Raw genomic sequence first — 24,901 nt, forward strand, 5'->3', positions numbered from 1 at the left:
TCAACATAGGTTAAATATCAAAATGTGTCTTCTTGAATCTAGCCATGCATTTTAATGTGAATGGTTTCACCGCAACCTAAAAGACAAAAGATTCAGAGGACCCCTCAAACTCTGAATGGGCTCTTTGCATGCAAGTAGAATGTTCAACTGGCGTGCATAGAGCCCATTGAGTTACATGGCAGGTCAGAACAAACCTGCCCTCAGGGCCTGTGCCCATTATCTCAGGTGATACAGGGCAGGTGCCCATTAGCTCAGGTGTTTTGTAAGGCCAGTACCTGCTGGATATGATCGATGCGGAGCAGCCTGCTCTGGTCGGTGAGAGTGATTTCAAAGGAGGGTGCTCTGTCCCGGCTCGGCCTGTGGGCAGCGCCCGAGGGGGAGGCGCTGCTCTCCAGGGAGTCCTGCGGCTCCATGTCGCCCACCTCCACGATGTGGAAGTCTTCGTCGTCCTCATCCTCCTCCCCTTGGACCAACCTGTAGGATGGGGCCTTGACCTCCCTGAAGAGGTTAGCCTGAGAGAGAAGGGGATTGGTGGTGGTGGTGGTGGGGGGGAGAAAAGGACTTTGTGAGATGAAGCTCTGACAGAGTGCAACGATTACTCAAACTCACAGCTTGTCAGTTTTTCTCTACTTACATTCTCTCCATTCAATTTCTCCCTGCCTCCTGCTGTGGCATTTAACCTGTTACGAACAGTTGGGTACATGCTAGGAGATGACTAATCCCTCGTTCCTCTTCCTCCCTCTCTCTCTCTCTCTCTCTCTCTCTTTCTCTCTCTCTCTCTCTCTCTCTCTCTCTCTCTCGTTTTCTCTATCTTGCTTTCTTCCCTCTCCGGGCACTTTGTACTGCCGGAGGTGGGTGCAGCAGGAAATAGGAGAGGCCTTAAAATCTTTCTGCTAATACCCCTGATTTGCCTGTTCTCCATCACAGTGGGGACCCAGTAATGGATTTGTGTAAATGTGTTTCCCTTTATGGCCCAGTTGTAAAAAGAAAACACACATCCATCACCCCTGAGACATGCTCTAACTGTCTGAGGCGGTGGCAGAGAGGGGGGAATGGGGGTTGGTGGGGTGAGAGAAGAAATCCTGAGATTTTGAAACGGATGTAGCCATAAAAGATAAATCTCTTTTCTAGTGAACACTCACAGCTTTAATGTCTGGGTTTTGCGAGTCTGGGGGGAACTGCGTGCAAATGGGCCCTGTATGGATTGACAGCAATGCTTTGTTTTTCACTTATATGAACTGTATCTCTCCATCTGCCCTCCTCACGCTGGCCAACAGGGGCACATTAGGCCATCCTCAACCCGAGCGTATAATCCATACCATCAATCACGTCTGTAAAAATGGCTGCCTGAGGATAAGTGAGAAAAGTATAAGTGGAAAGGGGGGTTTGAGGATGGGCAAGATGCCCCCCAAACCCCCACCCACCCAACCCAAATCACCTACCACTTACTCTCCCAAGCAGTAAATACCACCATACTGAGCAAATTTACACAAAACTCTGCCTTTTTCCCATGCAGACAGAGCAAGATGGTGGGGGGCTGTTAGGCATGGACAGAGACAGACGTGCTAACCCATCACGCAGTCAGCAATCCAGCTCATTTAGAGCCACAATATGTCTCTCTTGGCAGCGGACTGGAGGCTGACATGACGAGGTGGACGCTTGCCAGTTAACTTGTATTGCCTCTATTCTCCATTCTAGTGTCTCTCGCTGTGCTTGTGGAGAGAGAGAGAGGCTGTCGGTTCTGTGGACAACTGCAGAGAGTTATCAGATGGGTTGTGCTCTATAAATGTACCAGTGAACCACCCATTATGAAACAGAAACAAACACAGTCACACACAAAACTAAGTGGCTGCAAATTGTCTGAGAATTTTTACTTTGTTTAATTGTTTTTGAAAAATCGTTTTCATAGATAAATCTTGGCTGGCAGCAACACTGTGTGTAACAGCATGTGTGTAAGGCAGGGGGTAAAAAAAAATCTTACTAAGCAAAAGACTTGACAAGGCATTAGTCACCCTTTGTTGGAGTGGCACCATGAGTAATGGCCAATCATTTTTTCCATGATAGTTACACAATCCGAAGTCACGACTGCATTGTTATGAATTTAATTACCACACTCTCTCATTATCACTCCTAGTTTGTACACTTTTAACAGAACTAAGAGCTCAAGAGAATTACATTAGCAAACACAAGCTCTCTCCTCCCCCAGTACTCCTATATCCTAAGGCAATTCCCCTAATCCCGTTGGCATACTCTGGCTCTTTAGGTGATCAAAGCCGTTAATGTGATCAAACAATCAAGAAGCATTCGTATCAACGATCTAATCATGCCTCTTATCCGTCACCTTAATCTGAATGGAAGTGACAACCATCTTGGAAGGTGTTGTAACAATCTGATCTGATATATTGCTATGAAGTAAGTCTCTTGAAGAGATGTTGGTGTACTTCTGCAACAGTAGAGTACTTACAGTTCAAGAAGACCAAACATTACCCTGGCTATTATCTATGTTTTAGAAGATAAAAACAGCCTACTTATCTAGTAAGGGCATTATCTCAACTCTGTCTCTCTCTCACACACACACACACACAAACTAAGCAAGCCTAAGATAGAGAGAATCAACTGCAAAACAACGGAAGATCAGCAATTAGGCTGTCTCCGTATCAAGACCCCACAATCTACAAGTTTGGCTGCAGCTCTAAACTCCCTCTCTATGCCCAGCAGAGGATGAGTGTCACTAGTATTTTCCCCTCCATTAATCCGGTCATTCTTGGTGTTAAATCTGGGCTTGATTTAATTCTGTTTCTGCCATCTGGTCTTATCTGGTAAATAAGAGAGAAACAGCAGAAAACTCAACAGGAGCCCTGGAGCCCAACTCTACATGTTGGGGATTTATCAGCCTTTCCACTGTTGTCTGTGTAAATTACAGAGAAGGTCAGTGTGTACATATATGCAATAAAGACCGGGAGCAAACACAGACACCTCTATTTTCTCTCTGCAGAGGTGTGGGCATAGTTCAATGCACACACACACACACACACACTCCAAACACACACACACACACACACACACACACACATACACACACACACACACACACAGGGAACTACAGTATCTCATCTCTCACCAAATATACACTGTGTACCGCTTACATTTCATGGCATTATCTTATTATCATTCTCCCCCAAATAAATATATTATAAGTATTTGAGTGAGACTATTATAGACAATGGGTCTCCTGCACCTTACATTTTAAAAACATTTAGATTTTTTCACTTTCACTGGCAAGAATGTTTGATTGTACGTGGACAGTTTTAGAAAGGTATAATCTTAATTAAATGGTTTGGGAATAACATACTGGAAGAAGGATATAGTTTGCAATTGTGAGGGTTTAGTTTTAAATCATGTCTAACAAAACTATAAGAAAACCATGAAACAGGCTCAAAAGCTTGAGACACTTACCAGGGATTGCGTGTAGAAAGATTTCAGCATTTCTGAATGGTTGACTGTTTCTCGTGCTATAGCCGTATGTGACCTCAGTATGCCCCACTTGACCTCAGTATGAGTATCAGTCCGAATGTCAGTTTGACTGTCTGTGGTGCCTTTATGAGACACAACCCCTCAGCAGTAGAAATGGGAGGTGGACACACCCACTTTAGGTCCAATTTTTCCTCTCAGCATTCTGTGTGGAATTTTCTGGACGAGTATCACTACCCATCAAAGGACTTTGAACAAGTTTGACTTCCACTAGGGGGCAGCAGTCAGGGTTGGTTTAAAACCCAGCTCAAAACTGTTGAGAAAAACTGCCACTTTCCCATTGATCAATAGTGAACTCTATGATGGGGAGGTATATGCAGCAATTCCCCCCCTCCAGCGCCAGTGCTGTACCACCTAACTAATCTGAATTGGTGCAAACCCAGGAATAGGGGTCATAGCTGTGGCAGCAGGTATTAATGCACTGAGCCGAACCTCTCCCACAATCCACACAGCTAACCGCAGACAAATGGCCCCCTGCCACGGCGTTCCAGGGCCCCGCTTTTGCCGGGGCAATGTACTCGTGTTCCCGGCATAAATCTCTCCACCGTGGCAAGCGAGGAAGGAAAAGTGCAGAAATACATCAGCTCTGTTCCGCCATCCAGCCGTCCGTCATGCAGCGGGTCATCAGGCTTTGCTAATACAGGGGGAGACTGAGGGGGCTGCCAGCGCCAGACTGCCGGTATTAACACAACACTCTCCCCCCAGCCCTGCTGCCCGGCAGCGGAGGTGAGCTTAATGGACACAGCTGTCTGGCCAAGGTGACGCATGGGCCTTAGCAGTGTGAGGTGGGCAGGAGTGAGGAGGGGAATCAAGCAAAAATACCTGTCTCCTCCACATCTACCAGGGCCATTTGGTGTAATTTGGTGTCTGTTGTGTCATGTTTGATTGGTCTGTGTGTGTGTGTGTGAGAGAGAGAGAGAGGGTATTTTAAAAGGGTATGTAATGGTGTGTGCGATTGTGTGAGTGAGTGATTGCATTGTTTGTGTGTGTGTGGGTGTACAGGGCTGCGGTGGGCTTTTGGAGCAAGCTGCATACAATGCAAGCCCTCTGTGCTCTATTATAGCGGGCTGCCCCGTGCGCTGGTGTATTGATCTAGCAGATTTACAAACCCGTGTCAAGTTATGGACGAGCAGAATGGCGGCCTCTCTCTTGGCCCATTTGGGTCGTGTCTTTTGGTAGTCCCTTTGATCAATCATTGGTTTATGTGGAATCAATTTTTGATGTCTTCAGCAATACGATGCAATGCCTCTTTAGTCTGTATGCCAATGGGCTGATGTGTGGGTGTGTGTGTCTGTGTGTATGTGCATGTGTGTCTGTGTGCCATGTGCATGTGTGTGTGTGTGTTTGTGTGCAAAGCTATTTGCTTAACCAGCACAGCGGATGCATGGCACCCCTTCACAGGCTTCTGATTATTTGATTATCAGCCATCAGGACTGATATGCTTATCAAGTAGTTTCTTAGGTAACTCATCCATTGTCATTGATCTGCAGCCCTTTTGTAAGGTCACAGAGGGCAAAGGTCCCAATAAAATGTTTGTTTTTTTACCTTGTAAATCTGATAATTTACCATAAAATCTCTACTTCTCCTGCCACCTCTATAGATGAAGGTCTTTGTGGGCTTTAAAGACCTGGTTTGATTTATTTGATTTGAGATTGGAGTATCTTTGTGATTGAAGATAACTGTCAAATCTATACACATGCTTGGCAGACACAGCAATCATTACAAATGTGTGCCCTTCTGATGGTACTTTCTTTGTTTCAGATGGCATTAACATTAGCCTTCTGTTTCAAACCAGTGAGCTTTGATGTTTCTAATGCGCAGATTAGTATCAGTATAAAGAATTACTGAGAAAGGACAATCCTTATTCTTGTCTTTGTATTTCTAGATACTGCTCTCAAATACTACACCCCTGTCTCACAAGACGAATCAGAATCTGTAATATGCTGTTATTGAAGAGATGCAATGGTCGTGTGACATAGCACAAATAAAGGCTTCTACCTACATAACTGTGCCTGGTGGACTTCTTCATCTACAAATACACCATAGGTGTATGCATGCACGGCACAAGGATGAAGTGACTGATGTGACAGTGAAAATGTCGAAGGGGCATGGCTTTCTATATAGTAGGCCATAAAACAGTAGGTTATTATCTAGATAAGCCTATTTCTGCATTTTTTCCATCCTATTGGTGTCAACACAGTGGCGTTTTGACTAGATGCAAACAATTCCCTACCTTACCTTTTCCATGTGTTTCTGCATCACGTCCATATTATGAAACTAGAATATCTGGGGCAGATTCCCAGGTCAGTACCTAAAGTTGGTCTGGTGGTGGGTTTAATAAAAAAATAGTTTATTAACTCTGAAAGGCTAAAGAACAACAACACAAGACTACTGTTTAAAATACTGTAGCGATACTTTGGCCGTTTATGACACACAGGCACAAGCATTCAAACACTGATATAAGATGACAGACGGGCAAAGGCTTATATATATGCAGGCACGAGACGCCAAGACATCACAGTAAACCACAATGGGGCATAAATCATAACACACTGACTCTGATCGCTAACAGAGAAATACATGCTAACATCAACCAAAGAGGGTAACAACGGGACATTTCAAATTCGAAGATTGACATGGAATTGAACAATAAATCACACACTCTCACATTCAAACTGCAATCTGGTACACAATTACGTCATGCACACCGCCCAGAACACACATGCAACACCACACGCGCACACACACTCACAAGTCCTTCCGTCCGACAGGGAGCTGTCCCCTGCCTCGCTCATCGACTGCCTGGTCAGCTGTTTCACCTCCTGTAGCCAGAGTCTGGTTAAAATTGCTCATCCAGTTTGTCACTCTGTAGATGAAGTGGCACATTCTGAGTCTGTTTAATGCCAAGACGCCCACAAACTTCACCAAAGACTGCAGCTTTGAAGTTCCGCCCCTGGTCGTTTTGTTGTTCCTCAGGCACACAGACACGGCAGAACATCTTGCTCAGCAGGCAATCAGCTGTGGTGGCGGCACTCTGTTGCAGAACGGCGTATGCCTCGGGCCAGTCCATGAAGTAGTCCATGTCCACCAAGCTAAAGCGGTTCCATTGCCTGGTGACTGGCCCAGCACGTCTATGGCTCCATGGGTGCGCCCCCCACCACATATTGCTGCAGCAGGCGTGGCGCTCTGGCTGCTAAACCCAGATGAAGGCAGGGCAAGCACTTTCCTAGGCTGGCATGGGCACATGGGCGTCTCCAGTCCCCAGTACAAAGCCAGCAGCCCCTCCTCCTGCTGCTGGGGCTACTGGACCTGGCTGGTGCCAAAATGGTGTTTTTTTTCACAGAGCCACATTATGATATCCATCCTTATTCCTGAAATAACGTTGCATGTAGCGTGCCATGAGGTTCAAATGTAATTTCTTCTTGTTTAGGAAAATATGTTATATTCCTTGTGTTTTTGGTTGAGGACTTCCCACAAGGACCAATTATCTCACTGTCACATGGAAGTACTCTTACCCAATAACCTAACCAATATACCAACTGCCCAACCATTGATCCTGAGCAGCAACAGCAACGCATCACTGTCTGGTGCATGTTGTACCTGGGATCCGTAAAGGCCCTCCTTCACAGTACAACATGCATTGTCTGTAGCCCAAGTACTACACACAACAACATGACTGCCCAACCATAGAACCTGGGCAGCAGGTTACAACAACATTGCTGCCTTTGTGAGCATTTCACTGGGGTTTTTAAGCAGGCCCCATCCTTACCAGTATTTCATTGAATTGAGCCCATGACACCTCCAGGAGGCTCAACAGTTAAGTTTGGCGTCCCAGAGCTGGGCTCATAGCAGTCACAACAATACATTGTGGAACTTGTCTACCAACATCAGCCAGCAATCTTCAATCCTGAGCTTTGCCCCATTTCCTAGCCCTGTTTTTTCGTGCCTGGTGGCCACTTTTCTGCCCCTCTTGAACAAAAGAAAGTCTACTGTCCCTATCATTAACCAGCAAAGAGTTACCCTTCACTCGTTAATCTCAAACAAACACGCAACCGTTTTTAATGAGCCAACACTTCCAAACACAACTTGCAGCTTCCGTCTTCACCGTCGCCCCCTGACTGAGGGGTTGGGAGTCCAAACCTATTCCAAACCCTGCTCTTCCACTCTGTACCTGCCCAATTATATCCCTATACTGTAATGCGCCGGGTGCATACCTCTTCCATTGTGTTATACCGCTTCTCATGGATTCCACTTCTTTCCTGTTTTTACCATCTGAGGAGTGTTCTTTCCTGCTGGATCCTTAGACTGTGACAAAGTAATCTCCTGGCTGGTCTCACCACATTTGAAATCCTCTACCAAGCTGGTCATTGGTAAATCAAATATTCCTTGTCCATACAAAGCTACTGTATTTACACAATGTGGAGCCCCAAGCCATTTCCTATTCGCCTCATTCATTATTTTTCTCAGATTTCTCCACCTCTGAAGTAGCAACTTCATACACAGTCAACTTCAACTGGGGTTCTGAAACAACGTTAGGATATGGTCCAGAGCCATGCTTGAATGCGTCTGGACCAGATAACAAGTCTGGATCAGATAACAAGCTTCAAATATTTTATGTGGGCAAACTACACAGATGTTTCATTACTGTCAACACTATGACACTTGTAGGCATATATTTTTATTTTATTTGTTTTATTTGGTACATAAAACAATAGTATTTATTGTTACACCAGGTTTCTACTGCTCTTAGCTTGACTGTTCTCTCCCTTGTAAGTGGCTTTGGACAAAGGCGTCTGCTAAATGACTAAATGTAAAGCCCTTGTATCATCCCCAAGGGGGTATTATGCATATCCCATGCTTTGGAAAAGAAATGCGGTGTGGAAACTTCACTCATGTTACTACATGTTTCTGTAATCAGCTTCAAGGAAAGACCTGTTACTGGGAGAAGATCAATGGGAGAGATAGAGAGGTCATGAAATCTGTGCTCTTTGTCCAAAATCAATTTACGTAAGCAGCTTATATTGTGAGATATCTCAGATCCATTTATATATTCTTCTCCCAGTGGGTGAGGCAGAGGGATGAGGTAAAAGATTAGTCATTCTAGTCCATATCATTCTTTAGTGTTATCTGTTATTCCGGCCATTTTAAGATTTTTTGTAAGTCTAAATCAACCTTTGTTTGACTAATTCACACCATTATTGACGTCCCTTGAGAAATCTGCTAATTTGCTGGGCCACCACAAACAATCAGCAAACTATCTGTTAACTGTCTGATGACAAAGGGAGTATAGCTTTATAGGTTTTGGACTAGGATCAAATTAAGGTTAGAGTTGGTTGCCAAGTAGGTGTTTCACTTCAAGATTACATGCCAACTGTGTTTGACAAACATCCACTGATGACTGTCACATAATGGACCATTATAATATACGTGTAATCACTCTCTGTATACATTTCCTTCCCCCATTGTCGTTGTTAACCTGTAGAAACACACCAACATCTGTGTTGAGAACACACATCTGCAGCTCCATGTTTAACAGTTTGGGTTGGCACCTTTTATATGATATATTAGACAATACAGAAACAATTCAAGCAGTATACCACTAGTTTGCACCATCACGCTTGGCAATTCTTATCCACCTACCTCACTGACATAAATCAAGAAATTGCTGCCAATTGAATCAGACTGTACTGTTATTTACACTTTTTATGAGTTTAATATACCTTGGCTGGTCCACAATTGATCATGCTATTAATTTGCAACACACCTTTATTACATTTCCCTCAGATATTCCTAAACAAGCTATAAACTTGTTTGAATGTAAATACCATGATGCAAAGCCAAACATTGCCATTCCAAGTGCAATCTGTGATGCACTGTTGAAATTCACTAAACAGAAATGCTGTGTGGGGTGTTGGTCAGGAAACTTCACTCAAGTTACTCCATGTATCTGTTATCAGCTTCAAGGAAAGACCTGTTACTGGGAGAAGATCAATGGGAGAGATAGAGAGGTCATGAAATCTGTGCTCTTTGTCCAAAATCAATTTACGTAAAGAGCTTATAGTGTGAGATATCTCAGATCCATTTATATATTTTTCTCCCAGTGGGTGAGGCAGAAGAATGAGGGACACTATTAGTCATTCTAGTCCATATCATTCTTTAGTGCTACCTGTTATTCTGGCCATTTTAAGATTTGAGTGTAAATCAACCCTTATTTGACTAATTCACACCATAATTGACGTTCCTTGAGGAATCTGCTAATTTGCTAAGCCACCACAAACAATCAGCAAACTATCTGTTAACTGTCTGATGACAAAGGGAGTATAGCTTCATAGGTTTTGGACTAGGATCAAGTTAAGGTTAGAGTTTGGTGCCAAGTAGGTGTTTCAACTTCAAGATTGCATGCCAACTGTGTTTGTCAAACATCCATTGATGACTGTCGCATAATGGACCATTTTAATATAGTCACTCTCTGTATACATTTCCTTCCCCCATTGTTGTTCTTTACCTGCAGAAACACACCAACATCTGTGTTGAGAACACACATCTGCAGCTCCATGTTTAACAGTTTGGGTTGGCACCTTTGTCAGAGATATATCAGACAATACAGAAACAATTAAAGCAGTATACCACCGGGTTGCACCATCACACTCTGTAATGCTTATCAACATACATCACTGACATAAATCAAGAAATTGTTGCCAATTAAATCAGACATACTTTTATTTACACTTTTTACGAGTCTAATATACGTTGGCTGGTCCACAATTGATCATGCTATTCATTTGCAATAAACCTTTATTACATTTTCCTCAGATATTCCTTCTCGGCCATAAACTTGTACAAATAAAGTACCATGATGCAAAGCCAAACATTGCGGAGTGTTATTTATATCTAAATGGTGGTATCTGTGATGCACTGTTGATTTTCACTACAAATAAATTGATCTTAGAACAAATGACTGCCTGCTGTTCCTTATGTTGACATGTACGCCCATATGCTTGCCCTTCTGTGCAGCCATCACTAGATGCATCATATCACTGTGCTTTATCCCAGGCTCTAATCACACAAACACTTTATCTGGTCTTGAAATAAAGTAATTTGCAAAAGTGAGGTGTTTCCCACTTACAAGAACACTGGGTAAGTGTAGTAATGTTATTATTTATGAGACTGAGTGTTTTGAATACAACTAAAATATATTTACCAGACCTACTAATTATTCGTGTTTGAATCTTCCGATGTTTTTACAACTATTCCCATGTAAAATATTAAATAAAACATCTTGATTTGCTTCAATAAAGAATCTTTGTAAGCTCCTATAAATAGTTTTGCAAAATACAATCACTACCACCACTACTCTCTCTATCTCTGGCACACATACACACACACATCCTCACACACATACAGTAAACCTATACAATGTTTTCGTACTGGTGGTTTCTTCTACTACGGGTTTCAACTTTTATTCATTCTTTCATGTCATACCCGTAGGTGTAGCATTCTGACGAAACCCTAAGAAGCCAGTATCATCACTATCATCCTGGGTGGTTTGGGCAACTACAAGAAGAGAGACAGAGCAGCAACAAAAAAACTAAAAAAATGATGAAAAGCCAAATTCAGTGTCTGGAGAGAGACAACATGAGAGCAAGAGTGAAAGGATACGTGCATATGTTCAGCATCAGCATGTGCCTAAAAGGAAAACATCCAAAGGAGATGAGGAAACTGTCATGACGCCATTTCTCGTGGCACCACAGATGCGCCTCATTACCCGCAGAGTGGGGTGGGGATGGGTGGGGTGAAGCATGATGTGATGGCAACTTTTTTATGCTTCCCCGAGCCCTTCACACTCAAGCTGAACTTTTGCCAGGGTCAAAAATATGTGTTTACCATTTTATTTGGAGAGAAAATGGATAAATAAATATAAAAACATCATAGTTTTATAGCATAATTGAATTTTATGTAGCAGGCAAGCACACAAGCCACAAGGATAACACGAGTAAGCCTAGAAACAGTTTGTATTTTAAGGAAGGGTTTACAGAGGTTGGCTGCAATACTCCTAAGATATGTCTCTTCACATTCAGCTCTACTTGACAAAAGGTCAGAGAGAAATGACTATATGTTATATTTTATTTCATGGCAGATGTTTAGTTGTTAGCACAAGCTATTCCTGTTGAAACATTGTGTCTCAGCTTATTTCTGCGTACGTGTCCCTGGGCTTCTGATAGTCATGATTCAAGTCTGTAAATAGCCTCATCGCAGCATGTGGTTATATGAAGGCATTACATTATTGTTATTTTGCCTTCCGTGGCAAATCACATACACTGTCCGAACTTATTTCCACTGAAAAAAGGCAAATAGTACAATGAATGATTATTAGTTCCTTTTACTGTGTAATGTGGCATAGTGGCTCAGGTGCTTGCACTGCCGCATCACAGCAAGAAGCTCATGGGTTTGATTCCCGCATGGGGCGCTGTTGGCTCTGGGGGGCAGGTCCTCCCCAGACCTTCAGGGCTCAGGTGGGCTATCCACTTGGCCTTTCTGTGTGGAGTTTGCATGTTCTCCCTGTGTTCACAAGGGGTTTCCTCCACTAAGAACACCAACAGAAAAACATGCAAAAGAAAAGAACACTTTCCTGTTCATCCGTGACAAAGATGGACAGTTCACTTCACTTTGTCCCTGCTGCCCACTGCTCCTTGGGTGTCCTTGAGGAAGGACTGTCCAGGATGGGAAAACGCAGAGAATAAATTCACTGCGACCTCAGTCTTGCGTGTGTCCTGTGTCGCCTCCATATATGCACGTGTGTGTTGCAGTGTGGCGTGTGTGCCTTTCAAATCTGACAATTATTATTATATTACTATTGTATGTTGATCTTCTCATGATCAAGTCTGATAAAAAAAATAGGAAATAATGACCTTTTTATATACTGCTGAGTATGCATTCATACTCAGGACAGAAGTAAGATAAAAATCAAGCCATCCCTATCTGGGTGTTTCACTTTCCTCAAGGACTCACAAGCCACCCACCCACCATCAGAATCAGCTACCATCTGGTGATAAGCCAATTGTTCTCACAGTTTTATTAGGCCTATGCCAGTGACCTCAAATTACCGTACATTAAAAGGGGGCCTAGAGAGGTTTTATAGGTGGAATGAAGACTTTGTTATTGTCCAGTCAGACCTTTGTGTCTATCTTCACAGCAAAGCTGACAGGAAGCCAGACTTTGGATACCAGAGGTCATCCAATCATGGCTTATATGCTAAGGGAAGCTTTTGGCTTTTATTGGAGGACCTTAAAGTGAACAGCGCAAGCAAAACAGACCTGCTTTAGCATTGTTAAGCTATAACAGATAGCTTGGTGTCTGAGGCTGATATAGAATTAAACAATTTATTTTATTATCGCCATGTATGTACTGTATGATCTGTTCAAAATTCCTTTTGATAATGTATGTGTGATGCGTCGCTCATTCACTCAGACGGCTGAAAATCATTTTTTAACGTTCTGTTGCTCCCATTACACCCTGTCTGTAATATGCACCACAGTTGCGAGGGTTTACAGGTAATTAGATATCATTGAAATGTTTTGGGGTCTGTGATGTGAGAGTAATTGGTTTTGACGACTGTGCTTGTTGTTGCAATGTTTGTACAGGCGCAGAGGAAGAGACGGCTAATTAATGTTTGACAGAGATGCAGTACCTGCTGTGCTCCATAGGTGGCAGTGATGTACTTTCTGGCTTCTGTGTGCAACTCCGGAGCAACTCGCAATCAGTGCATTCTCTGACAGCATGGTGCAGGGACTCCACTCAACTGAGTGGAGAATGCAGTTTATGGTTGTAGATGGGGGTAGATTTCAGCCTTAAAGTGTAGGAAATACACCCAAGCTCTGAGCCTGCATAGCTCTCACTTTATTTCTTTCCTCCCTCGGTTGCTTTAATATTCAGACACTCCCCTTCTGCCTCTCCTTCACATTTGCATCATCTTCTTTTCCCGTCTTTTTCTCACGCAGACTGAAGTTGCTCATTCATGTAGAACCAGATTTTGCCATGGAGATAGTTTCTTAAGCAAGACTTGACTTTCAAAGCACCAAAGTAAGCCTAGTGATTAAAGCACACAGACACTGTCTGCTAAGCAGTGATACATGTTGCACTTTGCAGTGGTGGACCAAAGTATGGGAGACATTGGCTACTACTGAGGAGCCGGCATGGATAGCCTGCACAAAAAATTGAAATGGGGACATTTGTGCGATTGATTTTCTATCGCTCATTATTGCACGTCACGTTAATGATCTCATAGCACCATGTGGGTCAGTGTGGGCACCTTGAAAGGGTGGGGGAAGGTTGACCTCAGGTCCCTCCATTGGAAGCTCGAGGTAAGGGGAATGTGGCAGTCTACTAAATGACGCACATCTAACAATGTGCTGTAGCTACTAAAGTAATTAGTACAATCAATCACCCTACGAAATGCTACCAAAGAAACAGCAATTTATTTGCATGTTTTTTTGTTAGCAATAGGGTAATAGTGAATAGGATAATAGTTTTTTATTTGTATTGTAGCGTGCAAGGGGTGTGTGCTTCTGTGTTTGTGTGAGTGGCAATGTAGAGAGTTCCCATGATTCTGTGTTTATTCTTTAATCTGTGTTCAAGTGTGTATAAGAGCATTTGTCCGGGACTTGCAGCCATAGTGACTCCGTCCTCTCCTGGGCCCAGGCTTGGTGGGGGCGGCCATTTTAGAATTAGGCCAGGTGCTTTGTGGGTTCCAGTCCCGATTCTACTGGCTGGGGTGTTGCCAGGATATGGAACTTTATGTCCACCAATGTTACTCAGATGAGGGCAGATCTGGCACTCCTAAGCCCCGCTGCAGTGATGTCAGGTGGGGGTCCCAATGGAGCGCGGGTCTTCATTTTTTTAACATATTTTAATATTTCTATGGCTTAAATGTTTCTTAATAGTTATTGGTGTCATTCTTACACACTGCGCTGAATGTGGGGATCGCCCAGGGCACCATACAAGACAGAACCGCCACTGGCACTTTGGTCCAGAAGCAGATGGTTAAGCAATAATTGGATGCAGCCATTATTGCCCAGTTTATCTAAGGCAAGCACATTCAGACACAGTTCTCCTCTGTGGACGACAGTGTGATGGCTTCACTTGCACTAACCATTAACACCTGACTGATCTGTTTGAACTAATCAATAATTGCAGTCCCTCTGAGGTTGAGTGACTTTGATACATTAGACACATTTATTACCAAAGCACAGGAGGACTAGGTAAGCCTGGGAGTTTGAGTTGTTAAAGGATCATATGGTGGACTGTTAACTATCAGCAGTCTGGGAATTTTCATCATCATAGCCTTTTGCAACCAAAATAAGTCCAGGCTTTGTAAAGCTGTACATTTACAAAACAGATGACACAGACTTCAACTAAACCACCTTTCAAATCTCCTCCCAGTACATTTTCATTTCCCCACTGGCTGTTGGATGATGGTTTTGTATCAGTCGTTCTGAGTAGCACATGTGAGAACACACTCCACTCTAAGCGGTCCTTAATGAAAACCGTTGGAAAAAGTGGCAGATACTTTTAGTAGTCATTGTTCATAATTCACTCATAAGAGGCTACATTTAGTTATTACACGGCTCTTCTTAATGCTGTAGAATGCTCCATTCACTTGAATGGGGCTTCCCAACGTTCTGGGGTCAACTATTTTCCGATAACTGACCGTTGCTATGCACTTAATGACCGCTGTCAAGGAAAGTGGCCTTTTTGCCTCTGATTCACATCTTTCGTAGCACTCCGCAAGTAGTACGGTAACTTCAGCGGACGGTTGAGCAGCTGTGTTCTAAAGAATGTTCAACTGTCTTTGAAGTTCAACGTCTTTGGCGAACTATTTCTCTGCTTTTTAACACTACGTATAGTAACAAAAACAAATACATTGTAAAAAGACACACTGTGTTAAGTTATTTTTTTAGTTTTAGCCGTATAATAAGCGGGATAATGTATAGAACGCCGGTCATTGTCGGGAAAATAAGCCCCTTCACGGTGAAGCAACACCCCTCCGCTTCGTGTCGGGGTGCTGTTCGCCCTGTCGGGGTGCTGTTCGCCCTGTAGGGGCTTATTTTCCCGACAATGACCTGCGTTCTATACATTATCCCGCTTATTATACGGCTAAAACTAAAAAAATAACTTAACTTAACAATCTTTTTACAATGTATTTGTAAACATTGAACATTCTTTAGAACACAGCTGCTCAACCGACCGCTGAAACTCCCTTGATAAGTTACCGTACTACTTGCGGAGTGCTACGAAAGATGTGAATCAGAAGCAAAAAGGCCACTTTCCTTGACAGCGGTCATTAAGTGCATAGCAACAGTCAGTTATCAGAAAATAGTTGACCGCAGAACGTTGGGAAGCCCCATTCAAGTGAATGGAGCATTCTACAGCATTAAGAAGAGCCGTGTAATAAATATCGATGTAGATTCATTTCTTGCATCAGGGTGGATTGTGTGCTCTATGAAAAAGCTCCTTCTCTGTGATTTTATGCATAATGAAATAAAACACAAAACTGGAGCTACGCAATTCATTTCAAGCAATTTAATATGATGCAGATCAAGGTCTGGGTCATATTTTTTTTATTTTTTTTTACCTACTTCATTAGAAGCCAACAAGCTATTTTCAAAAGTGCCGCTTGTTTGCATTGAAATGACCTACAGAATACTCCTTGTGACTTATGAGGGAAGTAATTAGCACTGATCATGGAGGAGAGTAGCCATGTGAAAAAACGAAAGGGTTACTCAGTGGGTTAATTGCAATTAGTCCATCAGTTGAGTTTCCTTTCCCTTGTGTTCAGCACTTTCTTAATCGTTTTCTTATGTTGTTACAGAGTATTGTTTGTGCTTCACAAAAGGGGAAATTAATTGAATGTTAATTAACAACATTCTCGGCCCATAATGGTTTGCTCCATTCCACATTTTTTCGAAAAGTGTAGCTTCACCAGACATCACTTAGTTTGGTGGTAAAATATGGATACTTTCGGAAGGTTATGATTGAATTGAAGGCAATAGTTCAAAATGTGAGCATTGAAGCAAAAAACTTCCTGAAATAATTAAAGTCCTTTGCTCTCATTGCTGTCTAAAGCGTATTCATGAGTAACTATTGATACTGAAGTGAATGTCTTCTACAGTATAACATTTTACAATAACAAACCCTGACATTTCCCAACCTGTCATCAGGCTTTTCAGTAAAGATATCCAGTATGGTGGACAGGAACAAGAATGGAGCTCAAATGTGTTTTGGTCTCCATTTAGAAGTGACCCCAGTCGTTCAAGGACACTTCACAGCAAGTTACAATCTGTTAGATTTGTTAAAAACATTTAAGAACAAATCCAGACAATTCTGTTAAACCATAATGAATACAAGCCCCAAATCACATTAGATGCATTGTGTAGATGGTCAAAAATGAAACATGCTTCAACCCAGTATCCATAAAGCATTGTCAATAATAAATAAGTATTTCAAATAAATATGATGCGTTAAAGTGTCTGACATTGGTCTTTATTACTATTTATAAAAAGACATGTCTGCACTCATAAAGAATTATGATGTTGCAGTATAAGCCCAACAAAACTATAATTATGAAAGCTTGCATGGAGTCACCTATGGCTCCATAAAGAGCATTTGGGGGAATAATCAGCATTTGACATCAGGCAAAGATGTCAGCGGTGCCATTATAAAGAGGTAAAAGAAGCTTTATTATGCATTCCAGTACTTCAAGCTGTTAAGGCTTATACTATAACATCATAACGCTTTATGAGTGCATTCATAACTGAGTATAAAACATTTTATAGATGTCAATACAGCATTATGAGGCAATATGAATATGTTTATAATGCTTTGTGAATACTGGGTTTCCAACTCACTTCAACTTCATACTTTTTTATGTTTCTAGGCCTATATGTTTCTGTATAAACATATAAAACAAATTCATTCTTCTCAAAAAAGAAATCCCAATGACCAATTTCAACTCTAAAATGAACATGATATAAGTGTGTGATAACACTTTTTCTGAAGGGTATCTACATAGGGATGTGATGACACATTCATCAGCACTAAACCTATTGAAAAAGGCATTAATTCAGAGCTAGTCAGTGTTTGTAACATGGCATAGGATTCATTATTCAATAAAATGCATTGTATTGACATAATGAAAGATATGACAGCAAGAGCTATGCGTATTATGGGTAAATCATCTATTTTATTACATTTTATTACACGGCTCTTCTTAATGCTGTAGAATGCTCCTTACACTTGAATGGGGCTTTCCAACGTTCTGCGGTCAACTATTTTCCGATAACTGACCGTTGCTATGCAATAATGACCGCTGTCAAGGAAAGTGGCCTTTTTGCCTCTGATTCACATCTTTCGTAGCACTCCGCAAGTAGTACGGTAACTTATCAAGGCGAGTTTCAGCGGACGGTTGAGCAGCTGTGTTCTAATCTAAAGAATGTTCAACTGTCTTTGAAGTTCAACGTCTTTGGCGAACTATTTCTCTGCTTTTGAACACTACGTATAGTAACAAAAACAAAAACATTGTAAAAAGACACACTGTGTTAACTTATTTTTTTGTTTTAGCCGTATAATAAGCGGGATAATGTATAGAACGCCGGTCATATAATAAGCCCCTCCGCTTCGCGTCGGGGTGCTGTTCGCCCTGTCGGGGCTTATTTTCCCGACAATGACCTGCGTTCTATACATTATCCCTTACATATCACATAGTATCTGAGGAGTCAGTACAATGCTAATTATTTCTTGTTGACAAGACAGACATAAGTTACCTAATACACAGGCATTTATTACAGGCAGTGGTGGAAGAAGTATTGAAGTTTAGTACTTAAGTAAAAGTACAAGTACCCAGGGAAATAAAAGTAAAAGTACTACATCAACTATCCTACCTAATTAAAAAGTACTTACTTTTAAATTGACTTTAAAAGTAAAAGTAAAAGTACTCAAGCAATGGGTTGTCTCTCAATGTCTAGGGCTGTGCCATGTCATTTTGAAAAAGAATGCAGATATAGCTAGTGGTAATACTCTACAGTCACTACTAGTAATAATTATAAGCAACAACATTTGTTTATTGGAAAGGTTGGTGTACTTATTGTGCTGACCCTCTGTAATACTTTTCACACTCTATCTTACAATTCTGTGGATGACAAGCAGGGCTTTGAACCAGATTTTTTTCCCAATTGGTTCGTTCCGATCAGAAACAGTATTTTAACGTTTCCGGTTTTCGTTCCAACCCTAAAATTGACATTCCTGAACCGGTTAAACTAAAAAATAAAGTTCCTGAACCGGTTAATAGCGTTCCATGTCAGCTGCGGGACATACAAATAAGTAGACTGATCATTAGGACTTTAAAATAATCTTATATGTCTCTATCCTGTCATTAAACATTAAAAAAGCACTATAGGCTACATTATGTAAGCGGCAACTGTAATTCTGACATTTTGTAAGTATTATACATGAGTTAAGACAAGGAAAATGTATGCTATGTTGTTTATTGGGCAAACAAAACATAACAGCATTTGGCCAAACCTCGTCAGGGCCCAATCAGTGCATTTTTGTCAACAGAGACAATACAAATAATATAGCTGCAAGCAGCGATGGCGGTTTCCTCCTCCAAACATTGCGAACCAGGGAAAAATGTATTTTTGTGGCAATTTGACACTGTATAGAAAAATTCTTGCTGCAGACTTACCATTGGGATTTTAAAGTTCAAATGCAATACTGTGCTAGAAGGCTGTGAAATGTGGCACCCTCTTTAAGGACAGTCCCTTCTTTATTCACACCAAGTGTCATGTCTCTCATTAGATTCTCGCCGCCCACCTACCAAAGGGATATTACATTTGAAATGCAATACTGTGCTAGAAGGCTGTGGAATTTGGCACACTCATTAAGGACAGTCTCTTCTTTATTCACACCAATTTTCATGGCTCTCATCAGACCACTCTAGCGCCACCAACAGATCAAAGTTGGACATGTGTTAACACACGAAACTCTTGAACCGTATGACCAATTTTCAAAAATGAGACACCATTGGATTCCCTGGATCAAGACGAATTAGTTACCTTATGGTTCTGTATTTATTATTTCAAGAATTGAATAATAAATACCAATATAGCTGCAAGCAGCGATGGCGGTTTCCTCCTCCAAACATTGCGAACCAGGGAAAAATGTAATTTTGTGACAATTTGTCACTGTATAGAAAAATCCTTGCTGCAGACTTGCCAATGGGATATTACATTTCAAATGCATTACTTTGAAGATCCTCAAGGGCCATGGCTTCAAGCTAAGAGTGAGAAGGGGTGTGGTCATCCCTACATTTCCTTAAATGTTGTGTGTGTGTGCTTGCGCGTGTCAAAGGAGCCTGTCCCTGTGTGTGTGTGTGTGTGTGTGTGTGTGTGTGTGTGTGTGTGTGTGTGTGTGTGTGTGAGAGAGAGAGAGAGCACTATCTGGAGCACACACGCGCGGAGGAGCAGAGAGAGAGACCTTCTACTGAAAATCACCCTAGAAATTAGCCAAGCATGCATGTTTCAAATATTCACCAAAAATCCACTTTTCATCTTACAGTCAACTTTTTTTCAGATTTGTGTACTTAACATTCTCAAGTGTCTTCACATGAACTTGTGATTGAATCAGAGTATCACTTTTTGACCTGTTGATGTGTAAAGCATTATTTTAGCGTTAACAATGTATCCAATTTGCTTTTTTATCAATCATTTTTTTAAGATATGAAGTTGCCTTTGCACATGGGAACATGTTGTAGTGTCTTCCAGTGACATATCAAGTTTGGTGTTGATTTCACAAAGATTTGCCAAGATATGACTTCACTTCCTGTTTGGCGACTTTTCAGCTGAATTTGAGTGGCTGTACCGGACAAACGGTTGTGAGGATCAAAATTCTAAATAGTAACTTTTGTGAGGCTAGGTCTGAAGATCATCTCTGGTGATTTTGAAGAAGATTTGCCAAAAATTGTAGGAGGAGTAGGCTTTCAAAGGTTTTTGACAAAACCGGAAATAGCGGAAAATCTATATAACCGGAAATTGACGCCATGGGGTGGGTTTAATTTGTCTTGATCCAGGTAATCCAATGGTGCCTCATTTTTGAAAATCGGTCACACGGTTCAAAAGTTGCGTGTGTTACAAAAGTCCAACTTTGACCTGTTGGTGGCGCTAGAGTGGTCTAATGAGAGCCATGAAACTTGGTGTGAATGAAGAAGGGACTGTCCTTAATGAGTGTGCCAAATTTCACAAAAAGTTACCATATGGTTCTAGGGGCTGCCATTGACTCCCATGGTACAAGAATAATAATACCTACGATAACAATAGGTTACCTCCTACCGGAGGAAACCTAATTACAAAACTACAATGGTATCTACATACATCCCTCAATGTTGTATTTGGATTTGTTAGTCGCGGGGTCAAATGAATAATGCTGCCGCATAGGATTCTCGCAATGTCTTCCCATCTGAACAAAAAAGTTAAAATTCCAAATATGAGAACTACCGTATTAGCCCACGTTTTAAATAAAGATTTAACAAACTAGGGTCGGTTATGCTGGGCAATAGCAAGGTAGTCTACTGTCAATGCTAACTGTCCAACTTAGCTATAATTTCATTAATTTGACCCTGCAGATTTTTACAACAATGCATTGGAAATTCGTAGCCTATCTTATAGAATTCCTATTTAAAACAAACATGTGTGAGATACTTGGTACAATATTTACCTCTTCTTAAGATTGAGTTTGAGAGACTGGTGGCTACAGCTTGTGCATAGATTTGATCCGATAAGGCTACCAGCTGGGAGCGCGGCACGGTTCTCTAGTATCTAAGTTAACGACCGGAAGAGAACATCACCAATCATATTGCATTTAGGAATCTTGTGAAAGAGCGAAAAAATAACGTTATTAACCGGTTACCATTATTTTAGGTAAACGATTCTGATCCGGAACATATTTTTTTTTTTTTAAGTTTCTGGTTTCGTTTCTGTTCCTAGCAAAACATCAAAAGTTTCTGGTCATATTGCAGAAATGTAGCGGAGTAAAAGTATAGATAATAGCTGCAAAATGTAGCGGAGTAAAAGTAAAAAGTATGCACTATTATTTTTACTTAAGTAAAGTACAGATACGTAAAAATGTACTTAAGTACAGTAACAAAGTAAAAATACTTTGTTACATTCCACCACTGATTACAGGTAGTTATTCAGTGCCTAACAATGTGATATAAAATCTTTATGTAGGTACCTTTGAAGTGTAAAGTGTTATCCACAGTACTTCTGCTGTCTGTATGATGTCTGTCGGATGGAGGCACTTTAATGAGGCTGGTTAGTCAGAACCAAGGTAGCAGGCCAGACTGGACCTCTGACTGACAGACTGACAGTCTCAGTGGATGTCATCAAGCCATGGATATTTTGACGCAAAAGTGAATATTTATCAAGGTAACCTGCCCATGAAGCTGGGGGCTAAGGAAATCCTTTAATTTCTTCCACCAGTAAAAAGGCATCATCAAATATTTCACGCAGCTATATCATATGTGCCATCTTGACATTGCACTATTTTGGAGTTAAGAGGCATTCGGGACCCATCTTTTTACAGGCTAATTATTTGCTGCACACTTTAGCGGAGAGTCGTCCGCATGAAGTTACAGTATGAACGTGATAGGCAGTAGCCCCGTGTTCACCCCTGTGCGTTTAGTCGACAAACAGCCCAGGCACTCCAACTTCATCTCCACTAAGTTATTTGTGGTTGTAAGGCCCTTGATGCCAGCCTGGTTGACAGAGACTCCATATTTGTCTGTACCATCTGATGATGAAGTGTGCAAAAAAAAAGCAGACGTCACACACTTGCCATCCTTCAAAGGCTGCACCAAACTTTCTTTGTAAGTACCCCCCGAGTGTTTGAGCGCGCCTTTGTCAACGCCTGTCATGTATGTGTTCGGGGTGGGTTAAGGAAAGGGTGTGATTGCACTGATGTGGCTCGGTGGCTGACAGGGACACGTGGCGGATGGCTGGGATGAAAGTAGAGGCTCAGTCACGGCGTGGCAGCCTGGGGTGGCGCAGTTGATTGCGTTGCGTTTAATACCTCTGGTTCCTCCTGATTTAACAGGCGTTTTGTTCCCTTACAGTGCAGCGTGCTCCTGTCTCAGTCATCACAGATCCCCCAATACAAGAAACAATGGCTGAGGAGTGAAGAAAGCTGAAATGAGGCACAGAAATTACTCTCTCTTCCCCTATGTAGCATTTATAGAAGCTACATTTTGCTACAGCATCATCGATTATGATGTGCACGTGTTTTTGAATAAAGATGAATGTTTAATTGGAAAGCCTGGAGTTGCTGCTCCACCATAACCCACCTGTGTGCTTGGGAGCGAATGTTCTTTTTCTGTGTTCATATATTCGTGTACTCACGATGCTTGAAAAGCACCGTATGGAACATCTCTGTATTGGTGTTACAATCTAAATGGGAATTTACTGGAGCTGAAATTCTGATGTAGTGTAACTCACTGAACCACTCTCGCTCAGTAATGGGTCGTCTGACGTCGACATTCGATGATTTTCCTGTGAGCGTTCAGACAGAAAAGGCATTGTTGCCAGGCAGCTCAACTGTCACATTCTCCATTTTCTCCGTTCCTCTCCGTTCTCTCTCTCTCTTTCCCCCCCCAACTGAGACGTAAGGTTCATATACGAATTCACTCTGCCTCCCATTTTTCAAATGCCACATTTGCACACGCGCTGCATGCAACGAAGCCTGAGAGTGTATTCTCCGGTAGCTCCTTGGCAAGGTATGGTTTGCTTTAGACCGAGAGACGTGGCGGATGATACTGAGAGACATGGTGAGCTCAAAAGGTGGCAAAGGGGCAAACGGCAGGGGCTCAGGCCAAGTTGAGTCTGGTGATAGGTCAACCGACAGGTCAGAGCAAAGTGCAAAGTTTATAAACTCCATTCTGCTCACTCTGATGTTGTATTTGTGTTTCACTGTTGAAGAGGCCATGCCCTTACACTAACCTTGAGGTCCAAGAGTCTCGCACTGCTACATACATAGCAGTAGCATTCGCCCTGCAGCTCAATACAAGAGTATATCGAGAGTGGAAGAAGAAGGTTACAATGTTTGACTTAGAACAGGAAAAAACAGTTGTGTTACTGTACCTCGATTTATTAATTTGCCCCCACGGACTGAATTTAGCTTCTAGTTCAGTTCCTTATTTCTTTCCAGCCTCGTATCCTATTGTTTCTAGTTGCCACATATCTTTAAGTGTCGAGCTCTCTTGAGTATTCCACTCACTGTAGAGCTAATAGACGCATTAGCTAATTAAACGTATTCATGTTAATGGTCATATTATTATACTTAATTTATTATTTTCCATGAAAGCAATTCATGTGACTAATCGGAAATAACTTTCCTGGATGTAAATGGGGGGAAATATGGTCGTAGCAGCAGTAGACTCTCTGATGAAAATACAATGTTGAAAGAAGTGGCAGTGAGTAGCTGTTTCTCAGCCATCAACATCTCCATCCGTCTCCACACTCTCTGCATATGTATATATAATTCCTCCCCCAAACCCTTCGTTTTTCCTCCCAAGAGTCAAAGCTCTGTATTTGAATGCTTTTATGAAGGCTAATAAAAGAAGGAAATGGCATGTCTTCTCGAGCACTGACACAGGCAAGGTGCCCCAGCTTCGTTCCCCATTATTATCCCTGTCCCTTTCTGTGGTTCAGGGTGGCCTCTGTTCAGCGGGGTCTTTGTCTCCTCCTCGGATTCAAACTTTCCCCTACGCTGGGGAGAGAGAGAAAGGAAAAAAAAAAGAGGTGAAAAAAAAATAAAGGCTCCTTTTGTTGGACGGTACACGCCATGCTTGGAAAAAAAAGTCATATATTAAGAAAATCCATTTTTAAAAGTGCTGCTGTGCAAGAATTTGAATGGGGAAAAGATAAACCTTTGGCGGAGAGATAAAATTCATTAAAACCAAACCATCTCAAACTAGATAATACATGGCCTTGCTTTCCTGTTTCTGGGTGTTGGGGAAAGGGGATGGAGAATGGACTAAGGAAAGGAAATATATGTGCAGTTTATTTGGGTTTTCAAATATTCATGAGCCATTTTCTATCATCTGGCCGTTTGCATTTGCATAAGGCTTTGTAAACAATGAATGGTGCCCTCTGCAGACAGCAAAAGGTTGCCCCTCTCTTTCGGTTTTTATTGGGATGAAAGTGCCATGGAATTCAGGAGATATATGTTTAGGAGTGGTATGCACGTGTACATGCAGCACCTAATAGAATGACATTTAGATGTGGCTGACTTTGGAATAGAAATAAAATATTGAGTAATGTGGTCA

The sequence above is a fragment of the Sprattus sprattus genome (genome assembly GCF_963457725.1).
Source record: "Sprattus sprattus genome assembly, chromosome: 16".
NCBI lineage: Eukaryota > Metazoa > Chordata > Actinopteri > Clupeiformes > Clupeidae > Sprattus > Sprattus sprattus.